This window comes from Triturus cristatus, chromosome 9 (genome assembly GCF_964204655.1).
Source record: "Triturus cristatus chromosome 9, aTriCri1.1, whole genome shotgun sequence".
Taxonomy (NCBI): domain Eukaryota; kingdom Metazoa; phylum Chordata; class Amphibia; order Caudata; family Salamandridae; genus Triturus; species Triturus cristatus.
The window spans coordinates 169,241,162-169,258,161 of record NC_140592.1 but is presented as its reverse complement, the minus strand read 5'-3'; positions in this window follow the sequence as shown (position 1 = coordinate 169,258,161).

Below are 17,000 nucleotides of genomic sequence, written 5' to 3'. Positions count from 1 at the left end.
CTTTTCTAGCATCGAAAGATGATCTCAACACACTGGAAAACCGTCACAAGACAGTTCTGGTGCATTTTGACTGATATGATGTGTGACAAACAGTAGATGTTCTGCTGTAGAGAATTGTTGCATTGTGCATGTTAGAAATGGGGGGGTCTCTAGTTTCTAGTTGACAGAGGTGGGTACCTTTGTCCTAATAGGGAGCCTTGCTTCTAGTCAGGGGGATACACACTTTAGATAACCCCTGCTCACCCTCTTGGTAGCTTGCCATGAGCAGACAGGCTTATCCCAAAGGCAATGTGTAAAGTATTTGTACCAACACATACAGTAACACAGTGAAGACACCACACCAGTTTAGAAAAATAAAATATCTTTATCTAAACCAAACGACCAAAACGGCAAAAAATCCACCATACGCAGTTAAAAATATGACTTTCAAAAGGTTTGAAGAACTTGTACCATAGAAAACTATGGATGTGTGACTTTTCACCAAATTACCTGTAGTTGCGTCAAAGTTCACCCAGCCAAACAGCCGCAGCGTTGGAAAACCATGAGATGCGACACTCCTGAGACCCTAAGGCGATGCGACAGTCCCGCTGCACGCAGAGGAAGGGTTGTGTCGATTCCATTCTGTATGGGGAGTGATGCGTCGATTCTTCGTGCCGATTCCGGCCCGCAGGTGATGTGTTGGAAGAACTTGCAGCACAGGTACGATGCGTGGAAATCTGGGATGCCTCGGCGATCGATGCGGCGAGCGGCGCTGCGTCGGTCCTCTTCAGCTGCAATTCCTTGATGCGTCGATCGCCGCTGCAACGGTTTTTGCAGCGGCACGGCGATTCGTGGAAATTCTTCTCACACCGTGGAGATGCGTCGAGAAAACAGCCGCAAGAACAGCGATGCATCGATTTTTAGCAGTTCTCACGTTTCTTCTTTCTTCCCGCCCCCAAACAGCAGCAACAACCTCCAGAGGCCCAAAACTGGCACAGGCACCTCTAGGCAGGTCAGAACTCTCAACAATAGAGTTCAGGGGAGCTGGGGTGAAGTATTTGTGCCCCTGAGATTCCTGAACAGGAGGCCAGCTCACTTCAGGCCCTTGGAGAGCTCCTTCAAGCAGGGGACACAGCACACAGCAAAGTCCTTCTCCTCTCCTTGGCAGAAACAGCAACTGCAGGCCAACCCCAGACACACAGCAAGGGTAGTACTTCTCCTCCGTCTCTCCAGCTCTTCTTGGCAAAGGTTCCTCTTGAATTCCAGGAATGATCTAAAGTTCAGGGGTTTTGGGTCTAACACTTATACCCCAAAATTTCTTTGTTCTCTTTGTGCAAGAGGCTCTGAGCCCAGTTCAAACCAGTTCTGGGGGCACTCTGCCAGTGTACAACAACATTCTTTGTCAGTGTGGGCCTTGGTCCCAGAAAAACCACAGGGGGCGGAGCCAGCATTGTGGAAGGCAGGCACAGCCCTATTCAAGCACAGGTGCTACTCCTCCCAGCACTCCAAATGCAGATCAGGCCTATTCAGCCTAGTGCTGACTCCTCCAGACTCCTGGAACCACTGCACCTCCCCAGCTCCGTCACTCCTAAGCCAGACAGTCAATCCACAAACAGACAGTGGCACATAGGAAGGTTGAACAAGAAAATAGCCACTTTCTAAAAGTGCTATTTTCAAACACATAATTTAAAAACCATCTTTACTAAAAGATGTGTAAAAAATTCTGAGTTCAGGGGGTACTAAACTCCATTTTCCATCATATCCCTATGGGAAGATATGCTTGTAAAATGTTACAAAACATTATCCATTCTGTCCTATGGGCAAGATAGCCTTTCAATAGTGAAAAACGAAATTTGCAATATTTCACTATCAGGACATGTTACACACACCAGTACATGTCCTACCTTTCACATACACTGCACTCTGCCGAGGGGGGGGGGGGTGGGGGGGGGGTACCATGGGCCTACCATAGGGGTGTCCAGTGTGTAAGAAAAGGGAAGGGTAAGGCCTGGCAAGTGGGTGTACTTGACAAGTCGACATGGCAGTTAAACTGCGCACAGGCACTGCGGTGGCAGGCCTGAGACCTCTTTTCAGGGCTACTCATGTGGGAGGCACAATCAGTGCTGCAAGCCCACTAGCAGCATTTGATTTACCCGCCCTGGCACACTTACTGTTCTTTACTAGGGGCCTACTGGTACAACAAATGACAATCAGGGAGCACCAATAACAATTTACACAGGGAGTACTTGCACTTTGACACTGATCAGCAGTGGCAAAGTGCCCAAAGCAACTACGCCAGCAAAAACGAAATCCAGCACAGCATCAAAAACACAGGAGGTAGAGGCAAAAAGTCAGGGAAAACCACGCCAAGGATGCCAGGTCTAACAGTGCACTAGTAACAAAAAGTGATAGTCTCTTTGAAACCTCATCCAATCTTGGCATCTTTAGGCAAACTGGAATGGCGAGCAAAAAACGATGGATTTAAGCCCAGATCTCGGTACTGGGGTGAATGTATGACATTTTTCTGCATTCCGTCCATCAATTGTTCTTTTTGCATTTGCCTCCCCGAGTGGGACAGGTATGCCCAGACGTGGCTCCAGTGTTCTCCATGCCACTGGAGTCCTGCTATCCTGGATGATTAGGGGTGAAACCCCCAAACCGGTCCTAGGATGCTTGTTTCAAGTCCAGGGATGACCTGGCCTGGCAGTTTGGGCTGGATTGTTCCCATTGGGCACAGGGTCAAGGCTGATTTACATATGGCTGGGTTCAAACTGGAATGGCATGGTGAGCAAAAAAACAATGGATTTAGGCCCAGATCTTTGTACTGGGGTGAATGTATGACCTTGTTCTGCATTCTGTCCTTCAATTGTTCTTTTTGCAAATGCCACACTAAGTGGGACAGGTATGCCCAGACGTCGGTCCCGTGCTCTCCATGCCACTGGAGTCAAGCTATCCTGGCTGATCAGGGGCACAGGGTCAAGACTGATTTGCATATAGCTGTGTCTGAACTGGTGTGGCAAACTGAGCTAAACAACGATGATGGATTCAACCCAGATCTGTGACTGGGGGTGAGTGTCTGAAAAGTTTCAGCGCTCCCGTCCATCATCTCCTTGTGTTTGCTTTGTTCGCCCTAAGTTGGCAGGGTATTCCCAGACGTGGGTCCCTTGCTCACTTTGCCACTGGATTCAAGCTAGCCTGTCTGATGAGGGCTGTTAGCCCGAAACCGGTCCCAGGATGCTTATTTCCGGTCCAGGGAAGACATGGCTGGACTGTTCCCATGAGGCACAGGGTCAAGACTGATATGCATATACCTGTGTCTGAACTGTGGTGGCAAAGTGAGCTAAAGAACGACGATGGATTCAACCCAGGGTGAGTGTCTGAAAAGTTTCAGCGCTCTGTCCATCATCTCCTTGCGTTTGCTTTGTAAGGTGTACTTGAGCAGTGTTAAGCTATCTGCCTTCAAATCAAATTTGGAGTAAGCAGAACAATATTGCTAAGGTCTTAGACCACTCTGAATACTTGTCTTTAGAACTTGTATCTTGTGCCAGTGGTGCAAAAGCAGAAATTACAGTGTTAGAAGAAGGTGGTACAATACCCTGGATGTAGTTTGTCTGTTAGGTTTTTAAGTCAAATAAATTTAATTTAAAACTCGATTGTAGCAGATGGGCAGAAAAAGGTAATTTTCAGCAAAAACAGTTTTGAACACAACTTTTTTCCATGGCAAAACCCTGCATTGAATCCTGGATTGAGATTGATATTAAAACAATAATAAATCATTTCAAAATCTGATCATTATTTGTTAAAAACCAAACAAAATAAATTCTGTTTTGAAGTAAGCAAAATGCTCTACCAATTTTGTTTTCTTGCGTTGAGATTTAGCTTTTCGAACTATTGGCTTGGTTGAGCAAGTGCCTTTGCACCAGACGCATTTCGCCATAATGTTTAGAGGAACGTACAAAAATAAAATGTGTGGGTGCAGGAGTGGGCATTCTACCTTTGCCCTTTCTGGAGTATACAACAAAATGTATAGGACAATATAAAAACCAATAATCTAAAATAGAGAGTGACATTCATCCTTTTGGTTTGTTGCAATTTTGTCCAGTTTAATTTGTATTTGTCCCCAAGGATTACATTTTCTGTGTGTATCGTTAGAAAACACTTCAGGATTGAAAGAAAACTTCAGCCTAACGCCAAGTAAAACATCCAGTTGCGAGAGTAGAAGTTTAACAAACCAAGGACTGAGTCGAGCTAGCATGATTGCTTCTGGAGCACTGAAGTGTTGGTTCTCCTGCCTTTCTTGTTATTTTTGTGGGGAAAAAAAACAAACCCTCAACATTTCAAAACACCAAGTGGCTGTACTGTAACCAGAATAAATGATCATGCAGAACCTGCTTTGAAGAGACTTTTGTGGCTTAGACTATAGTGTAGGAGGAAGTTCAAATGTCTGTATACAATGCCTAAAACATACTGGATTAAGGGCAGTGGCAATAAGATGTTGGCACACAACTATATGTCAATGAGGAACCTTTGATCGGACAATCTGCCAACCTGAGTTTAAGATAAATACCTGAACATGTTCTGCCTAATATAAAGTCCAGTGCTTTGGAAAGCTCTCCGCTGTGAAGAATTAAATTATCTGCTCTTGAGAAGGCACCAGTAAATCAAACTATTCAAAAGGCATAGGAGTCACCTGCTGATGAACTCCAGGTGGCAACCTGTTAGAATAACATTGTAGCTTGTTGCCAACTGCCATCCAGTTGTAAATTGCTGAGCTCCTAAACTATCTATCTATACACCTTTTTACTTCTGACAATACACTCCCACCGCATTGATATCCACACACTAAACCTTACAACGCAACCTGCAAAATATTTAAGGTCACTCTAATAAATGCACGCTCAGAAAATTCACAACTGATCTAAGGGACTGTTCTACTCTGTATAATAGCGACATTATTTTCTGATACCACTGCTGTAACTCACACTATTTTACTTCAAAATTCGAAGAACAGATATTGTGCTGAGTTGGCGGAGTGGCATCCATTCATCTTGGATCACTGATTTGTGCTGAGGTCTGAGGTTCCATTTACATGCCATTTGAATACACAACCATGCAGCTCCCTTCTTGTCCTATTAATCGGAGAGGTAGACATGTGACCCCTCTGTTGCAGGCAGATCTGTGATTGTGGCGTCTGTGGACCCTGTGATGTAATCCATGACAACCCACTGTGTTGATAGCCTAACCAGTATCCCACCATAGCCTCTAACTGAAGTTAGTAGGGCTAGGAACCACCTAGGGTCTGAGCCAGGATGACCTTAAATGAATGGGAGCCCTGGGGTGGGTACCCCTGCGCCTAAGATGCTGAACAAGCTGGATCAAATTCTACAGATGATTTAAGACCCAAGAAGAACTGTGAAAGTAAAGGGAGATATTGTGACTATCAACGTTGGGATGCTAGGAACAGACATGCTCATGGTCACTGATTGAGTGGTTGTGGAGTCCCGTGTTTGGAACTCAAACAGCTTCAATACCTAGAGGAGTGGGTGTGATTCTTGGATCAGGGTGGACGAAGCTGAGGGGGGAACAAAATAAAGAGTATCAGCCCTGTGTAAGTACGTGGAGGACATGAGCATGGATCATTTTCTGTAAGAAGAGCTTAGTAAGAAAATGAAATGCAAGAGACTTGCGTTATTTCCAGTGGAGCAGGCTCAAAAGTTGCAGATGCTACTGCTGCCTCAGCCTATGATAGCCAGCATGTGTAATTGCAGGAACCGTGACCACACGCTACACAGGCCATGACGGGTAGGTCAACCTGTACAAAAGAATGCGCAAGTTATGATCTTCCCAATTTTGCCCATTTGTGAACATGGAGAGATGTTTCTGTGACCTGCAACTATAGAGCATATTTTCCCAACCCAAATCGAAGGTGGTAGCAGTGGCGCAACTCATTTGTTCATTAAGGCTATGGCAGCTTGGGACTAGGTGGAAGTTTGGGTGGCAGCCTATTGGAAGTCTAGTTGTGCACTGGGAGGCGAGATAACATCAAACAGGGAGCAGATGATGTGGCGAGAAAGCGGTGTAGACCAACCTCGAAATAAACCGAAATTGAGGTGATGGTCCTATTGGACTCATGTGTGTGCTGTGACTCCTGTCCTGATAAGTATGTTAGGCCCATTTTAAACAAAATCAGATGTATCTGAGAACTCTAGTTCAGCAAAGTGATTGGGTCAGCTGTTGTGTAGTACTGCTAATAAGACAGTCTAAAAGATGACCGTGGGAGCACTCCTGTAATGATTGCAGTCTCCTATCTTGAACAGTGCGCAAACACCCCTATTGCTGTGATCCTGATTAGAGGACATGTTCGCTCCCATAGCCATGTTCTGCTTCCCTCAAACAACTTGTAAGGACCAACAAGTTGATCGGAGTTAGTGATTGATGTTACGCTTGCTTTTCTTTAGATAACATTGAAGTGCAGCTCCCCATTGCACCCACAGAGCTCTTTAAAAAGCTGTGTTCTTGTTTAGTTTGAACACCTTCCAATGGGTCAGGTGAAACATATACTCATATAACACCATAGACCAGAGAACTTGTAGCGCTAAAATTGCTATAGTTCTCTTGACCTATGTGAAGGTATTTAAACAAAAAAGAATACAATCCCTTAAAGAACTCTCGGTGGAGCTTACTGCATTCATTAAGTGAAGGGTTTGAGGTGAGGAGGAGCCCAATGATGAAGCATGCCACTTCAGTGGGTGAGGACCTTTGTCCTTTTTAGGAAAAAATCCTGTAGCCATATAGTCATTTAACTCCCTAGAACCGAGAAATTCTAATTCTAAACTTGCTTCCAAAACTGACAGGGTTAACAAAATAATTGCTTATGGACACAAGTGTGGTACACCGACATGGGGGAAAGTTCGCAGATGAAACATGGGACAAAATAGTGGCTATTCTGCATTTTTATCTCACAATGTCGGCTTTAAACTGATGCATTTTTGCTACGTCCATTACATGTAACTGACACAAACTTGACTGCACCGAAATTATAGTTCTTACTCTGGAATTTGTCCTTGATGTAGGTCTGAGAGTGCAGCCATTTATCCTATAGTGTGGAAATGTACTGTGATTCAACCTTTCTGGGAGCAGATGATAGTAGAGGTATCCTCCTCATCTGGTAGAACACATCAAAACTGACATGAGATATTGATTTTTTTTTAAAACTTCTTATAGTTGCGGAATAACAGAAATCATAGACCCTTCAGTCCACTTTTACAAGCGAAATGTACCCCCATAGAGTTGAATATAGGATCTGGGGCACCAGAGTCGCCACACTTCCCCAACCAGGGCCTCAAAGGTAAATTAGGATAACAAAAGAAAAATATAATATGTAAATATAGTGCTCACAATTGGATAGGCAAGAGATCATTGATTTTGATCCCTGATACCAGTTTTCCCTCAAATATTTAATTGGGTCCTAGTCGCAGTCCAGCATACCAGTCCTTATCTTCAATTTAAGGATCCCAAAAGCTTGTTAAAACCTGTAACATTCTGGAACTTTGGGGATGGCACTCCATTTTGTAGGTAGTTTATAAGGGAGAAGTTTCCAAGCCACCCAAAATGCATCTTTCTTCTCAAATCGTAGGTCGACATCTAAATCTCCATCGTAGCTGACCATTTCCGGGACCAGCAGTCTTCCATAGGCATGGAGGTTTTTTTCCTCCCATTGACTGCATAGACATGCTTAAATGTTAACGTATATATTGCCAGAAACCAATTGTGTTTTTTTGTTTTACAACCTTGCCAATGTTACCCGGATCTAATCCCACCACAGTTACTACAGGTTAATGCGATGTTGAGTATTCTAATGTCTTCCTAATGTACTTGATATCTCTTTCCAATAACATTGCAGGTTATGGCAAGGCTACCAAGTATGTGTTTCGTCCCCAAACATTACACATATCCTCTATTATATTATTTCCCCTTTGTGTTGGGATCTATAAGTTAATTTAGATGACATTGTATACCAGTTGCACATTATCTTGTGCTGTTGCACGATTTTGAATGCTGCAGGTTAAATGAGTTTTGCCTTTTTGTAGTATTTGATGTTGGTTTTCTGAGATTTCCCTCCCTATCGTATTGCCCACTTATTTACAAAAGGCTGTGCAAATAGATCATGAACCATAAAAGCGTGTTATATACGTTAATAATTATACCTTTCGATTATTTCTAAGTCGTGAACAATGTTTCGAATGGTGTTGGGCCGCTAGAACCTGCTTCCTCCTTAATTGGAGATATCTTAATTGCACGTAAAAGAGTCTGATTCATCTAATAAATTCATTTTTTAGAGGTGTGAAAACTTTTAATTTTACTCTGGTGAAAGAGGCCCCTTAAGGATCGATAGCCACCATAACTCCATTTCTTAAAAACTTCCCCTGGCAATGTCGGGCTAGAATACGGATTATAATATAGTGGGATGAAGGGGGCTGGAAACGTAGTCCCACCAGCCCTTTTAGAACTTCTGTCCAGTACCTCCATGAGTGGGTGTAGTATCTCTGATACATGTGCCACTTCTGATGTGTGCTGTTTAGGAAGCCTTTGAAGTTCCAAATTGGTCTGCACAGTAAAGCCTGTTCCACACGGGGCCAATGTTTGTCTCATTAAAGACCACTCAAAGGCAATTCTCTGTTGTGCAGTGATATATTAATTTTCAATATTGGACAATACTAGACCTCTATCGCTTCTTTTAGCATACATCATCTTTCTAGATACCCTCCGCTTTCCTCCAACCCTCATAAACGAGTTGCAGATTTGTTGCAGTCTTTTCAGTTCTGATTCGGGTATCGCAACTGATATTGAAATAAATATGATTTAGGTGTATTAATTTTGATTATTCCCACTGTTCCTAGCCTGCATAATAATAACGGTTGTCATCTGGTTAGGTCTTTTTTAATGTCTGTAAACAATGGTGGATGAATTGCTTTATACAGGCTATGGCTTGTTAGGCTGATAAAAGTCCCTAAATATTTTCTTTTTCCCCATAGTCCAGCAGAAAAGTGAGACTATTTTTACGTTTCTGAGAGCCAAAGTTAAGCTTCCTTTCCGATTTTACTAAGTTTACTTCAAGGCACAATATAGTCCTGTATTCTTCCACTACCATTAACATTTCTGAAATAGACCTCTTTTAAAATGTAAGAGTTAATAAAATATCATCTGATCCCTTCTTTTTTTAGCTCATGGTGGAACACTGAATGCAAGAACCTTGCTTACAGAATATTATATTTGCTTTTAACCTGACTTATAGGAATGTTGGGATGTGTGCATGAATGAAATGCAGACTTTTTTTTATTGTTAACAGAGAATGAAGCAGTGGAAAGTCTCAATTACCTGGGTCTTTTAGACAACCGAAAATTCCTAACAGCACATTCAGGGTAAATATTTTTTTGTGTGCCTCTTATGCATGTGATACTTAAATGTTCACCCTTTTGAGGAAACCGTGACATGTATAAGTTTCTATCTTGTACTGTAAGAGAGAGCTAACTATCTTGAAACTGTTGGAAGCCACTTCCCTACTATAATAATCAGTTTTCATATTTACGTAGCTCGGATTCTTGAATGCAGTTTTCTGTTTTTCTCCTTTGCTCTGCATACTCCAGCGCTTCCATGTGGTAGTCTCACATACCCAAGCCTCCAAAGGCCAGAGTCAGCAGTCTCCAAAGGCTAGGACCCAAACCCAGGACGAAAAAGCCATGACCAAAGACAAATGACCTTACAAAAAGACCCAGAAAGAAGCATCTTTCCTAGAAATACTCTCAAGATATACCCCCAAAAACAATTTGCTACATTAAAGTAGGTATTCTTGCGGCCAGTGGGAACAGTATTCGTTCACCAATCAGTCCACACAATAGGGACCTATTTACCTCATGCAAATATTTTACAGAAAGGCAACGTTCAGAAAAATATTGCAACAAGTGTGTATGTGGCTGGAACCAAACCTCTCTATGTGAATTTGAAGCTACTGTCAGATACTTTGAAAGTTTGATGAATTTCAATAAATGATTTTGCGGAAAGGAAATGCTGTGTTGTGTCGATCTGCCAATCGTGATTTCCATACTTAGTTACAAAAAAAGTATACGAAGCATCCATGGTTGATTTTTTCGACAATCTGCAAACCACTTTCGTTCGCTGTACTAACATTTATACTTTTTAAAGTTGCAAGTGGCCATGAATAAAATATCTGCTTACTTCAGCAGAATCTGCAGAGCACTGTAGTTTCTCTGGTTCAATAGCTCTGGTTCAAACTAAAAGCATAATATTTCCTCCTAATACAAAACAGTGCACCATATTAATTCTCTGTTGCTACTGTTCTATTCTCTATTCAAAAGCAGTAATTAATTTGCATCCCTATTCCTCATAAATCATGGAAAACTGTGGTCTGTTTTCACATGTCGGAGAAGGTGGCTGTGTTGATCGAGCCATTCAGGATTGGGGTGTGGGCTGAGCTACTGTGGTCCAGTCTTTTTGTGAATGCATGATGAGGGCAAGGGTCTACTGATACTTAGGAGTGTATGGTGCACAGGAGTGTATGGTATGCATGGTTGCTGCAGTCTCTTGAATGGTGATGGTTGTCAGGGTGGTCTTCTGGTTGACTCTGAGGAGGGGTCTGGTTGGTGCTCAAAATTGTCATAGACAATGGAGATCTTACTGCTGAAGAAACGGGGAAGGCTAGGTACAGAGGTCATGTGTGAGAGTGAAGTTGGTGGAGGTGCTTCCGGAGGGGTAAAATATTTCATGAGGGTGAAGATTTCCTTGGTGCCGTTTTCCATGTGTTTGGTGATGATGGAGGGTTTGATGGTGATGGAGCAGGGTTTTCGCGAAGATTAAATCTGCTCGTATTGAACCCTCAGTAACATTTACTAACTGTGTGTGGTAAAAATTATATGAAAAGACTTAACAAAGGGAAAATTCTACTGCGCGAGCACGTACTAAACCACTAAGAGTAAGCCGCGAATGTTTTTTGACTAACGAAAAATAAAACTAATGTTGCTTTTGTGCACGTTATTAATATTTGCTATGGAAAAATCAACTAATGTGGACTGTGCAGGGATTAGTGCAGCATTGGGTTGGTGCGTAGAGAAAAAGCATTATAAGTGAATAATAATGTCTGTTTTGTTTGCCTAGAAACATGATTTTCTATTCTGCATGACAAGTAATGGGTTAAAAATGCCGTCGGGATAAAATGTCGTTAAAATAATGAAAATGAGCACGAAGAGTGGAACATTATTTTGTCCTTTAAGTCCTGAGCGGGTACCAAAATCAGTATGAAAGAACAATGCGACAAACAGAAGGAAGCTTCATCTGCGGAGAGGCGCACAGCGAGAAAGATATGCAGTGATTGAAAGATTGTGCCAGTGAAGAGAAAGAAAATGATGATAGTTTAGAACTGTATTTCCTGGGGTAAAGACTTAGAACATAGAATAAAGGACATTTAGAGAGGCTGTCATGCTGAAAGTGGTGTGACTATACACCCCTTTCCTTAACAAATCGAATGTGAAGAAAACCTGTAGTTTTTTATATGTGAGGGTTGGACATTTGGGTTTTAGGGTATAATTGAGGTGCCTAGTGGAAGGGGTTAGGTCGTCTGACTAGTTTGCTTGGGGGGAGATTGTCGCTGTCGTCGGTTTGCTTTCCTGTTCCTATTTACTGATTCCTGACTTAGTCTTTGTCTCTTCAATTCTTCTTGAGGGGCCCTGCTGCTCTCATGGCCAGAGGGTAGATTTCCTATTGCTATTGGGTTAGTATAGACGGTAATCTGAATTTGCATAATCATTTGCAAATGTATTTTGTTTCTGAATCTGTCTCTTTGCCTATCCACTCTTTCATGCATTTGTCATTGATATGAATTTGTCATTTTTTCTTCTGATTTTGTTCTCCTTGTGACAATCTATGGTTCGTGCTGTATGATTTATTGTAATGAGCATTTATTTCACATTATCTGGATAAAAATACATTTTACAAATGTGTCTGTTTATTATGAGTGATTTATTATTTGGTTTATCAAAATAATCAACAATATAAAGATTGCATTGCCAATTTTGGTATATTAGAGATGAAAGTGTAGATTTGGAATCTGGTAACTTGGATATAGTTGTTGGAATTACACTAACCCAGCCTGAAGGGACTATTGTTGAGTAATGGAAATTAGGCCTGATCTTTAGAAAATCATTAGTCCTGAAACGCTGGATCAGTTTTGGTAGCATTGGATGGTTATTTTAGTGATTTTGGCAAATCAATGATTAGTTTTTTGATTTTTAGGATTTTGATTACTAATACGAAAAGTTCGTGTTTTTGTTTTTATGTAGTCTAGAAGTACGGGTACGGAGTTGCTTAAGATCCCAGGATGCTAATTTAAGCCATTGTGGCAATAGTCTTAGTGTGGACAAATACCACACTGGAAGTCATAGTGTGAAGAAATATCACACTGGAAGTTATTTGTCTGTTGTTGTGATATCGAACAGTGAAAGGTTGTTATTTTAGGGACTTACTCTGTTGTAAGGAGAGTATATGAACTAGTGGAAAGCCTGCTTCCAAAACTCTGGCCTTATCCCCAAAGGAGTACCAAGACCTCTTAATAAAAAGTCCTCTTCTAAACTTTGGCCTTCTCTTTAGAGGAGTACCAAGACCTTGTTTCACTTGTTTGGGAGTAGAGTGACACTGGTTGTTACTTTACTCAAGTAAAAGGAATCTTTTGGAGTAAATGAACTATCTCTTTATTAGTGGAGCAGACAAAGGGGCTGTTTTGTGTCATTTCTAATAAAAATTTAGTTAGAAAAATCTTGTTTTACATTGCCGTAATATTTTTGCAAAGGGAGGGTCAGTAGCGGGAGTTATACTGACGTCACAAGAGCCGTGCTGACATTGGTCAGAGTAGCCGGTGTGTACTGTGCTCTGATTGCTTGGTTGATGTGAGTCATGGTGGTGTTTGACAAGCGTGAGCCAATGGAGTAAGTGGAATTACAGAAGGATTTCCTTGGGTTCCAGAAATAGTTATCAAAGAGAAAAAAGAGTGTTAAAAATTAAGTTGATTAAAGTAATTCAGGATTTCTTTAAGAAGGACAAACCGATTGTGATTAGAGGGGGAATCCCTGTACCACCTCCAAGATCGCCTGCTTCCTTTATGATGTTAGAACGTGGATATCATACGTGTACATAGTTGGAGAATTGGGTAAAATATACAGAAGATGATGGAGTGTTAGCTTTCCCAGAGTATGGTACATTTAATGTGAAAAATTTAGAGAATCTGAGGAGAAAAATGAATTCCTTAAATCCAAATCCTAGACCCATGCAGTATGAAGTGCTTGAGGAATGGGAGCATGAAGGTTACAGAAGGGAGAGAGACAGGAATGGATTGAAATACAAGAATACGATGAGATGGTTTTCAGAGGCTAAGTGGGATGCTCAAATGAGAAGATGGAGGAGAGATGTAATCCTAGATGGATTATATCCAGTAATGGTTGCTGGGAACAGTCTGGTGGAAAGTGTAAGGAGAAAAAGAATAATATAGAAACTTCCGAATTAGATATGGATCCAAATGAAATTGATGATGAGTTATTAGAAGAGATGTTATTAAAAAGACCTCCACCATATCATGAGAGCCCAGATGGGACTACACCAAGTGCACCGTTAATTGAAATAGAAGCTCCCCAGAATCCACAGGTTACCCAAATATCACAGGAAAAAAGAGATTGAGATGCTTAATAGAGCAAAAGAAGAATTGACTCAGAAGATCAATCAGATGAGTTTAAATGCAGAGGCATAGTCAGTTCCATGGATGATTGGCTCTATAGTTCAATTGTATAGTGAGGGTCAAAATATTTCATGCATTGACAGTTCCGGTGAATAATGTTAGGAATGTTAGTGGGTCAGAGTCAAATGAGGCAAGTACATCATTGATTGATCTTCCAGTAAATGGAAATGTAACTGTACCGCCCAAAAGGAGTGTTCAGATAGATCCTAGAAAGTTATTGAAGAATGCAAGGGAAACAACTTCAATATCAAGGGATTCTGGTTCAGTGGGACCTTCACCAGAGGAATTGGATGAATGAATAAGAGGAATGACATCTAATAAATCTAAACCAAGTATAGATTTAGGGAAATTGAAAGTAGATTTGGAGGAAATGATTATTGGTACAATCAGCCCAGAGAGATTGAGTATGTATGAGATTTGTAAAGCGCAGGAATCACCCCCGTAGGGGTATTTCCGCGCTATCATAGCAAGGAAGTCAAACGGACACGGGCAGACAGGTTTAAGCCCTAAATAATGCAGTTTTCAGGAGTTTTCTGAAGCGGAGAAGACTGGAACATTTATGCAGATCCTCGGGCAAGAATTTTGAATCCAGATAGGCAACCGTTTGCCTCCTTTTCTAATCTTCTTAAAACGGGGGACCACTAGCAACCCTTTGACTTCCGATCTAAGATGGTGATTCGGACAGTAGACTTTGAGTTTGTCTGCCAGGTAGCTGGGACTCGCACCATATAAAGCTTTATGGGCGAGACAGCAAAGCTTGAAATTAATTCTCTAGCGGATAGGGAGCCAGTGGAGTTGTTTTAACAATGGTCCTGGAGAGGTGTGAGGTGTTTTTTTTAAGAGCCAGGCGAGCGGCCACATTTTGTGCAATCTGCAGTCTGCTGAGAAGGGATTCATTTGCAGATACCAGCAGAGCATTGCAATAATCTAAGCGCCCAATAATCAAAACCTGAATCAGGGAACTGCGAACAGAGAGAGGCAGCCACCGTAACACTCTGCGCAAAAAGCTTAGGGTATGGTAGCATGTCCCTGCCGTAGTCATGACTTGGTCCTTCATGGATAGCAATACATCTGAGCGTACCCCAGGTTTTTTGCCACAAAAGTTGGAGAGGGGGCTGGACCCAATGCTGCTGGCCACCACCTAGGGGACCAGTAAGTCTGAGCTGACCAAAACAACAAGATTTCTGTCTTAGACGCATTCAGCTGAAGACAGTGGTCCGTCATCCACTCTGATATGGCTAATGAGCCCTTAGCAAAACACTGATCAATGAACTCAGAGTCCTTATCAAAGGACAGGAGCAGTTGGGTATCTTCAGCATAAGAAAAATTAGTAAAACCGTACTCCCTAATGACCTTGGCAAGGGGGTGGGGGGCACATTGTTTAACATCTAAGTATGGCTCAGACAAGAGCCCTGGGGCACCCCCTTAGTAAATTTCAAGGTTTGGGAATGGAGTGGACCCAGGTTGATGGTCTCAGTGCACTGGTCTAGGAAACCGACAAACCAATTAAGTGCCTGTCCCTGCAGACCGGCTGCCCTCAGTTGAAAAATCAATTTCTGATGAGAGACCGTGTCAAAGGCTGCTGTCAGATCCAATAAGACCAGTAACACTGATTTATTATCATCCAAGCCATCTTAATATAATCCGTGACCCCAATAAGGGTAGTCTCTGTGGAGTGGTTGGGTCTAAACCCAGACTGAGAAGGATCAAGAATGGCATGGTTGTCGAAGTAGTTCATTAACTGAGTGTTAACATAACTCTCCACCATTTTACTCGGCAGCAGGAGGAGCGAAATGTGTCGGTAATTTGAGACCCGTCCGCAGGCAGCTGATCTTTCTTCTTAATATGTAGCACTTGAGCGGACTTCCAGTCAAGTGGCAGAATACCTTCGCTTATAGAAGTGTTCAAAATCTCAGTAATTGGGGCGGCCAGGAGAGGAGCAAGGAGAGCATATTTGTGTGCTGGCATAACGTCTAGAGGGGAGCCGGATTTCGCCGCTCTAAGCATGGCTTCCACCTGAGAGGTCTGAATAATATTGAAACAATCCAGGCCTACATCTGAGTCCTTCACCGCTAGAGAACTTAAGTCAGTAGGCTCAGCATGACATGGGTTATGAGGAAATTGATTCTAAATTAGATTAATTTTATTGTCAAAGTACACAGCTATGTTGTCACATAGTCCCTGAGAGGGGGTGATCTGTTGGGCGCAAGCTGTGGGCTTAGTGAAGGAGTCAAGGACTTTATATAGTTCCTTTGTCGAGTTTCCTGCCTGATTCAGTTTTAATATAACAATTTTTTCGTGCCTTTTTAAAATTCTTGTGGTAGGCAGCGAGGGGCAGTTTGAAATTGAGTCTTTCACTCTCCAACTGAGATTTACCCCAGGACTTTACATCTGGATTTTTCCCTCCGTAACTCTACAGTATACCAGTCTTCACTTTTTTTTCGAGATTTATTGAGTTGGTGTTTCAACGGAGCCAACGTGTCTTTTAGTGTGCTATTATTATCATTAAAAACCCTCAGCTTCATTGTACTGTCCATGTGTTCAATAAATACCGGAGGTGTTAGACCTGGCACCTTGGCGTGAGTCTCCCTTCCACTTTTTGTCTCTGCGCCTCATGTGTTTGCTGGTGTTAGCTGCTCAGAGCACTGTGCCACTGCCAACCAGTGCAAGTGCTCCCTATTTAAAATGTATATGTTGGTTGGATTCCATGATTGGCTTATTTGGTTTACTGTCAGACCCCAGTAAAGTGCACCAGGAGTGCCCAGGGCTTGTAAATACAAATGCTGCTGGTGGGCTTGCAGCACTGGTTGTGCCACCCACAGAAGCAGCCTGGTAAAATGTATCTAAGGTCTGCCATTGCAGAACCTGCGTGCGGTCTGGTACTGTCATGCTGACTGGGCAAGTGCACCCACTTCCCAGTTCCTAAACCTTCCCTTAACTTCATATTAGTCACCCCTATGGTAGGCCCAAGGGCAGGGTGCATTGTAAGCATAAGGTAGGACAAGCCCTGATGTGTGTGGCATGTCCTAATAGTGAATTACAGCCATTTTCGTTTTTCACTATTGTAAGGCTACCTGTTCTCCATAGGCCAGAATGGGCTGTTAGAATTGTTACATCCTATGATCCTAACAGACCCAGGGAACATGGTAGAAAATCGAGTTTAGTATGCCTGAACTCAGAATAATAAAATACATATTTTAGTAAAGTTTATTTTAATATTCTG